We start from the raw sequence: 14,871 nt of genomic DNA on the forward strand, positions 1-14,871 counted from the left end.
GGAGCCTGAGCAGAGGGGGTGAGGTCGGAGGGGTATAGGAGGAGCCTAGTCAGATTGGGTGGGGTCAGAGAGGAAGGGTATAGGAGGAGCCTGGGCAGAATGAGTGGGGTCAGAGAGGAGGGGCTTAGGAGGAGCCTGGGCAGAATGGGTGGAGTCAGAGAGGAGCAGCCTGGGCAGAATGGGTGGGGTCAGACAGCAGAGGAGGGGCTTAGGAGGAGCCTAGTCAGATTGGGTGGAGTCAGAGAGGAGGGGGGTATAGGAGGAGCCTGGGCAGAATGGGTGGGGTCAGACAGCAGAGGAGGGGCTTAGGAGGAGCCTAGTCAGAATGGGTGGGGTCAGACAGCAGGGAAGGGGCTTAGGAGGAGCCTAGTCAGATTGGGTGGGGTCAGAGAGGAGGGGCTTAAGAGGAGCCTGGGCAGAATGGGTGGGGTCAGACAGCAGAGGAGGGGCTTAGGAGGAGCCTAGTCAGATTGGGTGGGGTCAGAGAGAAGGGGTATAGTAGGAGCCTGGGAAGGTTGGGTGGAGTCAGAGAGGAGGGGGTAAAGGAGGAGCCTGGGCAGAATGGGTGGGGTCAGACAGCAGAGGAGGGGTTTAGGAGGAGCCAAGTCAGATTGGGTGGGGTCAAATAGGAGGGGTATAGGAGGAGCCTGGGCAGAATGGGTGGGGTCAGACGGGTATGGGAGGAGCCTGAGCAGAATGGGTGGAGTCAGAGAGGAAGGGGTATAGGAAGAACCTGGGCAGAATGGGTGGGGTCAGACAGCAGAGGAGGGGCTTAGGAGGAGCCTGAGCAGAATGGGTGGGGTCAGAGAGGAGGGGTATAGGAGGAGCCCGGGCACAATGGGTGGGGTCAGACAGCAGAGGAGGGGCTTAGGAGGAGCCTAGTAAGATTGGGGTCAAATAAGAGGGGTATAGGAGGAGCCTGGGCAGAATGGGTGGAGTCAGACAGCAGAGGAGGGGCTTAGGAGGAGCCTGGGCAGAATGGGTGGAGTCAGAGAGGAGGGGCTTAGGAGGAGCCTAGTCAGATTGGGTGGGGTCAGACTGGTATGGGAGGAGCCTGGGCAGAATGGGTGGGGTCAGACAGCAGAGGAGGGGCTTAGGAGGAGCCTGGGCAGAATGGGTGGAGTCAGAGAGGAGGGGCTTAGGAGGAGCCTAGTCAGATTGGGTGGGGTCAAATAGGAGGAGCCTGGGCAGAATGGGAGGAGTCAGAGAGGAGGGGGTATAGGAGGAGCCTGGGCAGAATGGGTGGGGTCAGACAGCAGGGAAGGGGCTTAGGAGGAGCCTAGTAAGATTGGGGTCAAATAAGAGGGGTATAGGAGGAGCCTGGGCAGAATGGGTGGGGTCAGACAGCAGAGGAGGGGTTTAGGAGGAGCCAAGTCAGAGTGGGTGGGGTCAAATAGGAGGGGTATAGGAGGAGCCTGGGCAGAATGGGTGGGGTCAGACGGGTATGGGAGGAGCCTGGGCAGAATGGGTGGAGTCAGAGAGGAGGGGGTATAGGAGGAGCCAAGTCAGATTGGGTGGGGTCAAATAGGAGGGGTATAGGAGGAGCCTGGGCAGAATGGGTGGGGTCAGACGGGTATGGGAGGAGCCTGGGCAGAATGGGTGGGGTCAGACGGGTATGGGAGGAGCCTGGGCAGAATGGGTGGAGTCAGAGAGGAGGGGGTATAGGAGGAGCCTGGGCAGAATGGGTGGAGTCAGAGAGGAGGGGGTATAGGAGGAGCCTGGGCAGAATGGGTGGGGTCAGACAGCAGAGGAGGGGTTTAGGAGGAGCCAAGTCAGATTGGGTGGGGTCAAATAGGAGGGGTATAGGAGGAGCCTGGGCAGAATGGGTGGGGTCAGACGGGTATGGGAGGAGCCTGGGCAGAATGGGTGGAGTCAGAGAGGAGGGGGTATAGGAAGAACCTGGGCAGAATGGGTGGGGTCAGACAGCAGAGGAGGGGCTTAGGAGGAGCCTGGGCAGAATGGGTGGGGTCAGACAGCAGGGGAGTGGCTTAGGAGGAGCCTGGGCAGAATGGGTGGAGTCAGAGAGGAGGGGGTATAGGAGGAGCCTGGGCAGAATGGGTGGGGTCAGACAGCAGAGGAGGGGCTTAGGAGGAGCCTAGTCAGATTGGGTGGGGTCAAATAGGAGGGGTATAGGAGGAGCCTGGGCAGAATGGGTGGGGTCAGAGGGGTATGGGAGGAGCCTGGGCAGAATGGGTGGAGTCAGAGAGGAGGGGGGTATAGGAGGAGCCTGGGCAGAATGGGTGGGGTCAGACTGGTATGGGAGGAGCCTGGGCAGAATGGGAGTAGTCAGAGAGGAGGGGGTATAGGAGGAGCCTGGGCACAATGGGTGGGGTCAGACAGCAGAGGAGGGGTTTAGGAGGAGCCTAGTCAGATTGGGTGGGGTCAGAGAGGAAGGGTATAGGGGAGGGGGTATAGGAGGAGCCTGAGCAGAGGGGGTGAGGTCGGAGAGGTATAGGAGGAGCCTAGTCAGATTGGGTGGGGTCAGAGAGGAGGGGCTTAGGAGGAGCCTGGGCAGAATGGGTGGGGTCAGACAGCAGAGGAGGGGCTTAGGAGGAGCCTGGGCAGAATGGGTGGAGTCAGAGAGGAGGGGCTTAGGAGGAGCCTAGTCAGATTGGGTGGGGTCAAATAGGAGGAGCCTGGGCAGAATGGGAGGAGTCAGAGAGGAGGGGGTATAGGAGGAGCCTGGGCAGAATGGGTGGGGTCAGACAGCAGGGAAGGGGCTTAGGAGGAGCCTAGTAAGATTGGGGTCAAATAAGAGGGGTATAGGAGGAGCCTGGGCAGAATGGGTGGGGTCAGACAGCAGAGGAGGGGTTTAGGAGGAGCCAAGTCAGAGTGGGTGGGGTCAAATAGGAGGGGTATAGGAGGAGCCTGGGCAGAATGGGTGGGGTCAGACGGGTATGGGAGGAGCCTGGGCAGAATGGGTGGAGTCAGAGAGGAGGGGGTATAGGAGGAGCCAAGTCAGATTGGGTGGGGTCAAATAGGAGGGGTATAGGAGGAGCCTGGGCAGAATGGGTGGGGTCAGACGGGTATGGGAGGAGCCTGGGCAGAATGGGTGGGGTCAGACGGGTATGGGAGGAGCCTGGGCAGAATGGGTGGAGTCAGAGAGGAGGGGGTATAGGAGGAGCCTGGGCAGAATGGGTGGAGTCAGAGAGGAGGGGGTATAGGAGGAGCCTGGGCAGAATGGGTGGGGTCAGACAGCAGAGGAGGGGTTTAGGAGGAGCCAAGTCAGATTGGGTGGGGTCAAATAGGAGGGGTATAGGAGGAGCCTGGGCAGAATGGGTGGGGTCAGACGGGTATGGGAGGAGCCTGGGCAGAATGGGTGGAGTCAGAGAGGAGGGGGTATAGGAAGAACCTGGGCAGAATGGGTGGGGTCAGACAGCAGAGGAGGGGCTTAGGAGGAGCCTGGGCAGAATGGGTGGGGTCAGACAGCAGGGGAGTGGCTTAGGAGGAGCCTGGGCAGAATGGGTGGAGTCAGAGAGGAGGGGGTATAGGAGGAGCCTGGGCAGAATGGGTGGGGTCAGACAGCAGAGGAGGGGCTTAGGAGGAGCCTAGTCAGATTGGGTGGGGTCAAATAGGAGGGGTATAGGAGGAGCCTGGGCAGAATGGGTGGGGTCAGAGGGGTATGGGAGGAGCCTGGGCAGAATGGGTGGAGTCAGAGAGGAGGGGGGTATAGGAGGAGCCTGGGCAGAATGGGTGGGGTCAGACTGGTATGGGAGGAGCCTGGGCAGAATGGGAGTAGTCAGAGAGGAGGGGGTATAGGAGGAGCCTGGGCACAATGGGTGGGGTCAGACAGCAGAGGAGGGGTTTAGGAGGAGCCTAGTCAGATTGGGTGGGGTCAGAGAGGAAGGGTATAGGGGAGGGGGTATAGGAGGAGCCTGAGCAGAGGGGGTGAGGTCGGAGAGGTATAGGAGGAGCCTAGTCAGATTGGGTGGGGTCAGAGAGGAGGGGCTTAGGAGGAGCCTGGGCAGAATGGGTGGAGTCAGAGAGGAGGGGGTATAGGAGGAGCCTGGGCAGAATGGGTGGGGTCAGACAGCAGAGGAGGGGCTTAGGAGGAGCCTAGTCAGATTGGGTGGGGTCAAATAGGAGGAGGAGGAGCCTTGGCAGAATGGGTGGGGTCAGACAGGTATGAGTGGAGCCTGGGCAGAATGGGTGGAGTCAGAGAGGGGGGTATAGGAGGAGCCTGGGCAGAATGGGTTGGGTCAGACAGCAGAGGAGGGGCTTAGGAGGAGCCTGGGCAGAATGGGTGGAGTCAGAGAGGAGGCGGTATAGGAGGAGCCTGGGCAGAATGGGTGGGGTCAGACAGCAGAGGAGGGGCTTAGGAGGAGCCTAGTCAGATTGGGTGGGGTCAAATAGGAGGAGGAGGAGCCTGGGCAGAATGGGTAAGGTCATAGAGGAGGGGTATAGGAGGAGCCTGGGCAGAATGGGTGGGGTCAGACAGGTATGGGAGGAGCCTGGGTAGAATGGGTGGGGTCAGACAGGTATGGGAGGAGCCTGGGCAGAATGGGTGGAGTCAGAGCGGAGGGGGGTATAGGAGGAGCCTGGGCAGAATGGGTGGGGTCAGACAGCAGAAGAGGGGTTTAGGAGGAGCCAAGTCAGAGTGGGTGGGGTCAAATAGGAGGGGTATAGGAGGAGCCTGGGCAGAATGGGTGGGGTCAGACGGGTATGGGAGGAGCCTGGGCAGAATGGGTGGGGTCAGACGGGTATGGGAGGAGCCTGGGCAGAATGGGTGGGGTCAGACGGGTATGGGAGGAGCCTGGGCAGAATGGGTGGAGTCAGAGAGGGGGTATAGGAGGAGCCTGGGCAGAATGGGTTGGGTCAGACAGCAGAGGAGGGGCTTAGGAGGAGCCTGGGCAGAATGGGTGGAGTCAGAGAGGAGGGGGTATAGGAGGAGCCTGGGCAGAATGGGTGGGGTCAGACAGGTATGGGAGGAGCCTGGGCAGAATGGGTGGAGTCAGAGAGGGGGTATAGGAGGAGCCTGGGCAGAATGGGTTGGGTCAGACAGCAGAGGAGGGGCTTAGGAGGAGCCTGGGCAGAATGGGTGGAGTCAGAGAGGAGGGGCTTAGGAGGAGCCTAGTCAGATTGGGTGGGGTCAAATAGGAGGAGCCTGGGCAGAATGGGTGGAGTCAGAGAGGAGGCGGTATAGGAGGAGCCTGGGCAGAATGGGTGGGGTCAGACAACAGAGGAGGGGCTTAGGAGGAGCCTAGTCAGATTGGGTGGGGTCAAATAGGAGGAGGAGGAGCCTGGGCAGAATGGGTAAGGTCATAGAGGAGGGGTATAGGAGGAGCCTGGGCAGAATGGGTGGGGTCAGACAGGTATGGGAGGAGCCTGGGTCGAATGGGTGGGGTCAGACAGGTATGGGAGGAGCCTGGGCAGAATGGGTGGAGTCAGAGAGGAGGGGGGTATAGGAGGAGCCTGGGCAGAATGGGTGGGGTCAGACAGCAGAGGAGGGGTTTAGGAGGAGCCAAGTCAGAGTGGGTGGGGTCAAATAGGAGGGGTATAGGAGGAGCCTGGGCAGAATGGGTGGGGTCAGACTGGTATGGGAGGAGCCTGGGCAGAATGGGTGGAGTCAGAGAGGAGGGGCTTAGGAGGAGCCTAGTCAGATTGGGTGGGGTCAAATAGGAGGAGCCTGGGCAGAGTGGGTGGAGTCAGAGAGGAGGGGGTATAGGAGGAGCCTGGGCAGAATGGGTGGGGTCAGACAGCAGAGGAGGGGTTTAGGAGGAGCTTAGTCAGATTGGGTGGGGTCAGAGAGGAGGGGTATAGGAGGAGCCTGGGCAGAATGGGTGGGGTCAGACAGCAGAGGAGGGGCTTAGGAGGAGCCTAGTCAGATTGGGTGGGGTCAGAGAGGAGGGGTATAGGAGCAGCCTGGGCAGAATGGTTGGGCCCAGACAGCAGAGGAGGGGCTTAGGAGGAGCCTGGGCAGAATGGGTGGGGTCAGAGAGGAGGGGCTAAGGAGCAGCCTGGGCAGAATGGGTGGGGTCAGACAGCAGAGGAGGGGCTTAGGAGGAGCCTAGTCAGATTGGGTGGGGTCAGAGAGGAGGGGTATAGGAGCAGCCTGGGCAGAATGGTTGGGCCCAGACAGCAGAGGAGAGGCTTAGGAGGAGCCTGGGCAGAATGGGTGGGGTCAGACGGGTATGGGAGGAGCCTGGGCAGAATGGGTGGGGTCAGACAGCAGAGGAGGGGCTTAGGAGGAGCCTAGTCAGATTGGCTGGGGTCAGAGAGAAGGGGTATAGGAGGAGCCTGGGAAGGTTGGGTGGGGCCAGACAGCAGAGGAGGGGCTTAGGAGGAGCCTAGTCAGATTGGGTGGGTTCAGAGAGGAGGGGTATAGGAGGAGCCTGGGCAGAATGGGTGGGGTCAGACGGGTATGGGAGGAGCCTGGGCAGAATGGGTGGGGTCAGACAGCAGAGGAGGGGCTTAGGAGGAGCATAGTCAGATTGGGTGGGGTCAGAGAGAAGGGGTATAGGAGGAGCCTGGGAAGGTTGGGTGGGGCCAGACAGCAGAGGAGGGGCTTAGGAGGAGCCTAGTCAGATTGGGTGGGGTCAGAGAGAAGGGGTATAGGAGGAGCCTGGGCAGAATGGGTGGGGTCAGACGGGTATGGGAGGAGCCTGGGCAGAATGGGTGGGGTCAGAGAGGAGGGGCTTAGGAGGAGCCTAGTCAGATTGGGTGGGGTCAAATAGGAGGAGCCTGGGCAGAATGGGAGGAGTCAGAGAGGAGGGGGTATAGGAGGAGCCTGGGCAGAATGGGTGGGGTCAGACAGCAGGGAAGGGGCTTAGGAGGAGCCTAGTAAGATTGGGGTCAAATAAGAGGGGTATAGGAGGAGCCTGGGCAGAATGGGTGGGGTCAGACAGCAGAGGAGGGGTTTAGGAGGAGCCAAGTCAGAGTGGGTGGGGTCAAATAGGAGGGGTATAGGAGGAGCCTGGGCAGAATGGGTGGGGTCAGACGGGTATGGGAGGAGCCTGGGCAGAATGGGTGGGGTCAGAGAGGAGGGGGTATAGGAGGAGCCAAGTCAGATTGGGTGGGGTCAAATAGGTGGGGTATAGGAGGAGCCTGGGCAGAATGGGTGGGGTCAGATGGGTATGGGAGGAGCCTGGGCAGAATGGGTGGGGTCAGAGAGGAGGGGGGTATAGGAGGAGCCTGGGCAGAATGGGTGGAGTCAGAGAGGAGGGGGTATAGGAGGAGCCTGGGCAGAATGGGTGGGGTCAGACAGCAGAGGAGGGGTTTAGGAGGAGCCAAGTCAGATTGGGTGGGGTCAAATAGGAGGGGTATAGGAGGAGCCTGGGCAGAATGGGTGGGGTCAGACGGGTATGGGAGGAGCCTGGGCAGAATGGGTGGAGTCAGAGAGGAGGGGGTATAGGAAGAACCTGGGCAGAATGGGTGGGGTCAGACAGCAGAGGAGGGGCTTAGGAGGAGCCTGGGCAGAATGGGTGGGGTCAGACAGCAGGGGAGTGGCTTAGGAGGAGCCTGGGCAGAATGGGTGGAGTCAGAGAGGAGGGGGTATAGGAGGAGCCTGGGCAGAATGGGTGGGGTCAGACAGCAGAGGAGGGGCTTAGGAGGAGCCTAGTCAGATTGGGTGGGGTCAAATAGGAGGGGTATAGGAGGAGCCTGGGCAGAATGGGTGGGGTCAGAGGGGTATGGGAGGAGCCTGGGCAGAATGGGTGGAGTCAGAGAGGAGGGGGGTATAGGAGGAGCCTGGGCAGAATGGGTGGGGTCAGACTGGTATGGGAGGAGCCTGGGCAGAATGGGAGGAGTCAGAGAGGAGGGGGTATAGGAGGAGCCTGGGCAGAATGGGTGGGGTCAGACAGCAGAGGAGGGGTTTAGGAGGAGCCTAGTCAGATTGGGTGGGGTCAGAGAGGAAGGGTATAGGGGATGGGGTATAGGAGGAGCCTGAGCAGAGGGGGTGAGGTCGGAGGGGTATAGGAGGAGCCTAGTCAGATTGGGTGGGGTCAGAGAGGAAGAATATAGGAGGAGCCTGGGCAGAATGAGTGGGGTCAGAGAGGAGGGGCTTAGGAGGAGCCTGGGCAGAATGGGTGGAGTCAGAGAGGAGGGGGTATAGGAGGAGCCTGGGCAGAATGGGTGGGGTCAGACAGCAGAGGAGGGGCTTAGGAGGAGCCTAGTCAGATTGGGTGGGGTCAAATAGGAGGAGGAGGAGCCTGGGCAGAATGGGTAAGGTCATAGAGGAGGGGTATAGGAGGAGCCTGGGCAGAATGGGTGGAGTCAGAGAGGAGGGGGTATAGGAGGAGCCTGGGCAGAATGGGTGGGGTCAGACAGGTATGGGAGGAGCCTGGGCAGAATGGGTGGAGTCAGAGAGGGGGGTATAGGAGGAGCCTGGGCAGAATGGGTTGGGTCAGACAGCAGAGGAGGGGCTTAGGAGGAGCCTGGGCAGAATGGGTGGAGTCAGAGAGGAGGGGCTTAGGAGGAGCCTAGTCAGATTGGGTGGGGTCAAATAGGAGGAGCCTGGGCAGAATGGGTGGAGTCAGAGAGGAGGTAGTATAGGAGGAGCCTGGGCAGAATGGGTGGGGTCAGACAGCAGAGGAGGGGCTTAGGAGGAGCCTGGGCAGAATGGGTGGGGTCAGACAGGTATGGGAGGAGCCTGGGTAGAATGGGTGGGGTCAGACAGGTATGGGAGGAGCCTGGGCAGAATGGGTGAAGTCAGAGAGGAGGGGGGTATAGGAGGAGCCTGGGCAGAATGGGTGGGGTCAGACAGCAGAGGAGGGGTTTAGGAGGAGCCAAGTCAGAGTGGGTGGGGTCAAATAGGAGGGGTATAGGAGGAGCCTGGGCAGAATGGGTGGGGTCAGACTGGTATGGGAGGAGCCTGGGCAGAATGGGTGGAGTCAGAGAGGAGGGGCTTAGGAGGAGCCTAGTCAGATTGGGTGGGGTCAAATAGGAGGAGCCTGGGCAGAGTGGGTGGAGTCAGAGAGGAGGGGGTATAGGAGGAGCCGGGGCAGAATGGGTGGGGTCAGACAGCAGAGGAGGGGTTTAGGACGAGCTTAGTCAGATTGGGTGGGGTCAGAGAGGAGGGGTATAGGAGGAGCCTGGGCAGAATGGGTGGGGTCAGACAGCAGAGGAGGGGCTTAGGAGGAGCCTAGTCAGATTGGGTGGGGTCAGAGAGGAGGGGTATAGGAGCAGCCTGGGCAGAATGGTTGGGCCCAGACAGCAGAGGAGGGGCTTAGGAGGAGCCTGGGCAGAATGGGTGGGGTCAGAGAGGAGGGGCTTAGGAGCAGCCTGGGCAGAATGGGTGGGGTCAGACAGCAGAGGAGGGGCTTAGGAGGAGCCTGGGCAGAATGGGTGGGGTCAGCGAGGAGGGGCTTAGGAGGAGCCTGGGCAGAATGGGTGGGGTCAGACAGCAGAGGAGGGGCTTAGGAGGAGCCTAGTCAGATTGGGTGGGGTCAGAGAGGAGGGGTATAGGAGCAGCCTGGGCAGAATGGTTGGGCCCAGACAGCAGAGGAGGGGCTTAGGAGGAGCCTGGGCAGAATGGGTGGGGTCAGAGAGGAGGGGCTTAGGAGCAGCCTGGGCAGAATGGGTGGGGTCAGACAGCAGAGGAGGGGCTTAGGAGGAGCCTGGGCAGAATGGGTGGGGTCAGAGAGGAGGGGCTTAGGAGGAGCTTGGGCAGATTGGGTGGGGTCAGAGAGGAGGGGGTATAGGAGGAGCCTAGTCAGATTGGGTGGGGTCAGAGAGGAGGGGCTTAGGAGGAGCCTGGGCAGAATGGGTGGGGTCAGAGAGGAGGGGGTATAGGAGGAGCCTGGGCAGAATGCGTGGGGCCAGACAGCAGAGGAGGGGCTTAGGAGGAACCTAGTCAGATTGGGTGGGGTCAAATAGGAGGAGCCTGGGCAGAATGGGTGGGGTCAGACAGCAGAGGAGGGGCTTAGGAGGAGCCTAGTCAGATTGGGTGGGTTCAGAGAGGAGGGGTATAGGAGGAGCTTGGGCAGAATGGGTGGGGTCAGACAGCAGAGGAGGGGCTTAGGAGGAGCCTGGGCAGAATGGGTGGGGTCATACGGGTATGGGAGGAGCCTGGGCAGAATGGGTGGAGTCAGAGAGGAGGGGGGTATAGGAGGAGCCTGGGCAGAATGGGTGGGGTCAGACAGCAGAGGGGTTTAGGAGGAGCCAAGTCAGAGCGGGTGGGGTCAAATAGGAGGGGGTATAGGAGGAGCCTGGGCAGAATGGGTGGGGTCAGACGGGTATGGGAGGAGCTGGGCAGAATGGGTGGAGTCAGAGAGGAGGGGGTATAGGAGGAGCCTGGGCAGAATGGGTGGGGTCAGACAGCAGAGGAGGGGTTTAGGAGGAGCCAAGTCAGATTGGGTGGGGTCAAATAGGAGGAGCCTGGGCAGAATGGGTGGAATCAGAAAGGAGGGGGTATAGGAGGAGCCTAGTCAGATTGGGTGGGGTCAGAGAGGAAGGGTATAGGGGAGGGGGTATAGGAGGAGCCTGAGCAGAGGGGGTGAGGTCGGAGGGGTATAGGAGGAGCCTAGTCAGATTGGGTGGGGTCAGAGAGGAAGGGTATAGGAGGAGCCTGGGCAGAATGAGTGGGGTCAGAGAGGAGGGGCTTAGGAGGAGCCTGGGCAGAATGGGTGGCGTCAGAGAGGAGGGGGTATAGGAGGAGCCTGGGCAGAATGGGTGGGGTCAGACAGCAGAGGAGGGGCTTAGGAGGAGCCTAGTCAGATTGGGTGGGGTCAAATAGGAGGAGGAGGAGCCTGGGCAGAATGGGTAAGGTCATAGAGGAGGGGTATAGGAGGAGCCTGGGCAGAATGGGTGGAGTCAGAGAGGAGGGGGTATAGGAGGAGCCTGGGCAGAATGGGTGGGGTCAGACAGGTATGGGAGGAGCCTGGGCAGAATGGGTGGAGTCAGAGAGGAGGGGGGTATAGGAGGAGCCTGGGCAGAATGGGTGGGGTCAGACAGCAGAGGAGGGGCTTAGGAGGAGCCTGGGCAGAATGGGTGGAGTCAGAGAGGAGGGGCTTAGGAGGAGCCTAGTCAGATTGGGTGGGGTCAAATAGGAGGAGCCTGGGCAGAATGGGTGGAGTCAGAGAGGAGGCGGTATAGGAGGAGCCTGGGCAGAATGGGTGGGGTCAGACAGCAGAGGAGGGGCTTAGGAGGAGCCTAGTCAGATTGGGTGGGGTCAAATAGGAGGAGGAGGAGCCTGGGCAGAATGGGTAAGGTCATAGAGGAGGGGTATAGGAGGAGCCTGGGCAGAATGGGTGGGGTCAGACAGGTATGGGAGGAGCCTGGGCAGAATGGGTGGAGTCAGAGAGGAGGGGGGTATAGGAGGAGCCTGGGCAGAATGGGTGGGGTCAGACAGCAGAGGAGGGGTTTAGGAGGAGCCAAGTCAGAGTGGGTGGGGTCAAATAGGAGGGGTATAGGAGGAGCCTGGGCAGAATGGGTGGGGTCAGACTGGTATGGGAGGAGCCTGGGCAGAATGGGTGGAGTCAGAGAGGAGGGGCTTAGCAGGAGCCTAGTCAGATTGGGTGGGGTCAAATAGGAGGAGCCTGGGCAGAATGGGTGGAGTCAGAGAGGAGGGGGTATAGGAGGAGCCTGGGCAGAATGGGTGGGGTCAGACAGCAGAGGAGGGGTTTAGGAGGAGCTTACTCAGAATGGGTGGGGTCAGACAGCAGAGGAGGGGCTTAGGAGGAGCCTAGTCAGATTGGGGTCAAATAGGAGGGGTATAGGAGGAGCCTGGGCAGAATGGGTGGGGTCAGACAGCAGAGGAGGGGCTTAGGAGGAGCCTGGGCAGAATGGGTGGGGTCAGAGAGGAGGGGCTTAGGAGGAGCCTGGGAAGGTTGGGTGGGGCCAGACAGCAGAGGAGGGGCTTAGGAGGAACCTAGTCAGATTGGGTGGGGTCAAATAGGAGGAGCCTGGGCAGAATGGGTGGGGTCAGAGAGGAGGGGGTATAGGAAGAGCCTGGGCAGAATGGGTGGGGTCAGACAGCAGAGGAGGGGCTTAGGAGGAACCTAGTCAGATTGGGTGGGGTCAAATAGGAGGAGCCTGGGCAGAATGGGTGGGGTCAGACAGCAGAGGAGGGGCTTAGGAGGAGCCTAGTCAGATTGGGTGGGGTCAAATAGGAGGAGGAGGAGCCTGGGCAGAATGGGTAAGGTCATAGAGGAGGGGTATAGGAGGAGCCTGGGCAGAATGGGTGGGGTCAGACAGGTATGGGAGGAGCCTGGGCAGAATGGGTGGGGTCAGACAGGTATGGGAGGAGCCTGGGCGGAATGGGTGGAGTCAGAGAGGAGGGGGGTATAGGAGGAGCCTGGGCAGAATGGGTGGGGTCAGACAGCAGAGGAGGAGGGGTTTAGGAGGAGCCAAGTCAGAGTGGGTGGGGTCAAATAGGAGGGGTATAGGAGGTGCCTGGGCAGAATGGGTGGGGTCAGACTGGTATGGGAGGAGCCTGGGCAGAATGGGTAGAGTCAGAGAGGAGGGGCTTAGGAGGAGCCTAGTCAGATTGGGTGGGTTCAAATAGGAGGAGCCTGGGCAGAATGGGTGGAGTCAGAGAGGAGGGGGTATAGGAGGAGCCTGGGCAGAATGGGTGGGGTCAGACAGCAGAGGAGGGGTTTAGGAGGAGCTTAGTCAGAATGGGTGGGGTCAGACAGCAGAGGAGGGGCTTAGGAGGAGCCTAGTCAGATTGGGGTCAAATAAGAGGGGTATAGGAGGAGCCTGGGCAGAATGGGTGGGGTCAGAGGGGTATGGGAGGAGCCTGAGCAGAATGGGTAGAGTCAGAGAGGAGGGGGTATAGGAGGAGCCTAGTCAGATTGGGTGGGGTCAGAGAGCGGAGGAGGGGTTAAGGAGGAGCCTAGTCAGATTGGGTGTGGTCAAATAGGAGGAGCCTGGGCAGAATGGGTGGGGTCTGAGGGCCTAGGAAGGGGTCATAGATGGAGGAGGATCCTGACTTATGGTGGGGAACTGCAAAAACTTTTTTAATGCACCCCCTATACTTTCTGATTTCTGTTGGGAGGGGGCAGTCGGGGAGCAGTATTAAAAGGTGCTTAGGCACAACGTGAAGAGCGATGAGGTGCACAGAATGGCATGCCTTCCAGGTACTTTTTTGGGGGGGCTACCATTATTTTTTATTGCTCTGATCCTCCCTCATGGGGTGTACCCCAAATGGTTAGGGGCAACGGGGGAGGGGGGGTGGCAAAAAGCTGTTTGACAGTTTCTGTTACCAACAGGGGTCACCATACGATTCTGCTGCAGTTATGGTATTGAAAGGTACAACAAGGAGCATGTGAATGTATTTTTGCAGGTGGGGTGCCCCAAAATTTTACTGCCAGCAGCAGCAGCCCCCCTCCTCCCCACCCAGCAGATTGGTATAGGTACCTTTAGGACATTTCTGTTGAAAAAAGAGGCTATAGCGAATCGTGCTATGAAATCCTAGAGCACTAACATTTGCTAAATAAAGGTGGCATCGGAGCATACGAATGAGGCAGAGAGAGGCTACTGTTGCCAATTGGTTTGGTGGGTCATAGTGAATAACCTCGGCATGCAAATAGGCAGTGTGAGGATTGGCAGTGTCTGTAGAGAATTTTGGCATGCTCTTCAGCTTATTTTTTCCTCCTTACGTTGGCTATGAACTACAGAGGAAAGGCCCGGCCTTACTGTTGGACAAAACATGTATTCATGATTTTAAGAAGTGTAGTCTGACTGTACTGAGAGGGGCTGTACAGTACGGTAAATGCCTGTATACCCCTGCAATGTGCATCCAACTGTCACTTGAGATTCAATAGCGAACGAAGCAGCTGGGTTACTGACTGAATGTAAATGGAAGGCACATAGCAAGGGTGTTTGTGGTCACTCAAATGATTGAAACCTGGTTGATGCACTACCAAAGCTGGGGTTCCAGGAGGGAACATTTGAGGGGCATTGAGATGGTGGTGCCCAGAGGTCATAATACGTTTCAGAGACAGAGAGGTACTGCGGTCCTGGTCCCACATTGGGGGTAGTCAAAATTCCTGCTAAAGATTTCTGTCCAACTGTTACCACGTTTTGTGCAGCCTGGCTCCCTCTGTAACGATTCCCCAGTGTCTTTCGATCCTACAGATGACTGTAGCAAACTTCCCAAATTTTTTCTTGGCCTCATACCCCCAAAGGAGTGCCTGACATTTGCCAGCCTAACGATACTCACATTCTGGGAAAAACCTCACTAACCATGCATATTTATGCACCACACATGGCAAATCCTTGCAATTGCAGAACATCATATCGCACTTGTCATCTTTGAGGTGCTGTAAGTATTTGGATTTGAGGGAAATATTCATCCTTGCTTGCTCTCCCACCTGAAGTCTATGGTGCTGCTGTTCCTTTCTCACATGTCCCTACAAAGAGACAAGTGACACACAGACTCAATCACTCAGCAAACATATATGCTTTGACGCTTTCATCTTGCTGTTTACCTTCCAAATGTTCCCCCTTCACCACAAATACAGGCCAGCCATTCCTCATCCCCTCAGTCATCGTAGTCCTTCACTCCTTAGGCCCTGCAAGACAAAAATGACCAAGAATCATGTCAGCAAGAAGAAGAAAAGCCTCAGTGTGCTCTTTTGTTCATACTGCTGCCCACTAGTAACACTTCATGGCCACTGCAGCTTAAGAATGGGACTGAGAAGAGGGCTCTCCTATGCAAATAATGTCCTCCCATGCATACTTTCTTCTGAGACGGTCGGCGGCTTGTGCCGTGATACTGCCTCCAACATATGGTCTTCAACCAAATTTTAAAAAAGCCCACCTGCCTTAGACAAAGGATTTTGCCACTCGAAGGAAGCACATGGGGACATCACCATCATTTAGCAGGGTCCTAAATTGCCTGCTGTCCGCCTGTATACAGAACAAGGACGTTCGTGGCCGTTCATGAGCGTTCTTCAAAGGAAGGAGGTGGGTGAATAAATCCAAGATGCC

This window comes from Lissotriton vulgaris, chromosome 1_1 (genome assembly GCF_964263255.1).
Source record: "Lissotriton vulgaris chromosome 1_1, aLisVul1.2, whole genome shotgun sequence".
Lineage (NCBI taxonomy): Eukaryota > Metazoa > Chordata > Amphibia > Caudata > Salamandridae > Lissotriton > Lissotriton vulgaris.